The sequence below is a fragment of the Empidonax traillii genome, unplaced genomic scaffold (genome assembly GCF_003031625.1).
Source record: "Empidonax traillii isolate 1590-97213 ecotype Southwest subspecies unplaced genomic scaffold, ASM303162v1 scaffold245:size1430315, whole genome shotgun sequence".
Lineage (NCBI taxonomy): Eukaryota > Metazoa > Chordata > Aves > Passeriformes > Tyrannidae > Empidonax > Empidonax traillii.
Genome location: NW_020955438.1, coordinates 413,135 through 414,121, shown reverse-complemented (window position 1 = coordinate 414,121; position 987 = coordinate 413,135).

The window sequence follows — 987 nt, the reverse complement described above, 5'->3', positions numbered from 1 at the left end:
AAAAGAAAGAAAAGAAAAGAAAGAAAAGAAAGAAAAGAAAGAAAAGAAAAGAAAGAAAAGAAAGAAAAGAAAAGAAAGAAAAGAAAGAAAAGAAAGAAAAGAAAAGAAAGAAAAGAAAGAAAAGAAAGAAAAGAAAGAAAAGAAAGAAAAGAAAGAAAAGAAAGAAAAGAAAGAAAAGAAAGAAAAGAAAGACCGACCAGCTATACTTAGTTTTGTGTTGTCCTCTGCTAATTCTTTTCATTTTATCTAAAAAGGAGGCATTAAAATACTAATGCTTTCCCATACACCAATGCCGACAGTTACCATACTTTCACAAAGTGGTTCAGGGTCCCTCACATAAACCTCCTCCTCCTTTTAATGGTCTTTGGGATAATTCAAAGGAAAGTAAAAAAAGCCTGCTAGACAGGCTTTGCACTCAGTGGAGACCATCCCTCTGCAACATCAGCGCAGATACAGAAAGGGCAAATGCCATCTCGGCTTCTATGAAAACACTGCTTCAACTTGACATCAGTAAGGCTTAGAAGACACCTGCCCTGAAGCAAGTACTGCCCTCGAGGACTGCAAAAGGAAACCTAAACAAGGAAAACAAATTGGTCCCGGGCACCAGACACTAATTTAACCACCACACTAAACTTGCGGAGTAGTCCAGGGTTCCCCCAGAAGGGCTTTAATGCCAGTGCACAAGGAGTTGCAGGTGAACCCTCAGTCTGATAAAGAAAAAGGCTGCCCAGCTCTCCAGCACCACATACTCATCCAACCCCCTAAGGCCACACAGCGGTCACAGAGTTCTGTTTCTGCTGCTTTCTGCGCGGACTGAATTCCTTTAGGAAAGACTTTTACTTGAAAGTTCTAATTTCAAGCAGATGAAATTACCTAAATTTTTTTTTTGCACCCTCTTAATTGCACTTGACAAACACAAAAACCTGATTTCCATAGGATTCATTCCCCAAATCATCTCAAGGAATATTCTTTCTGTTCCTAAGCACC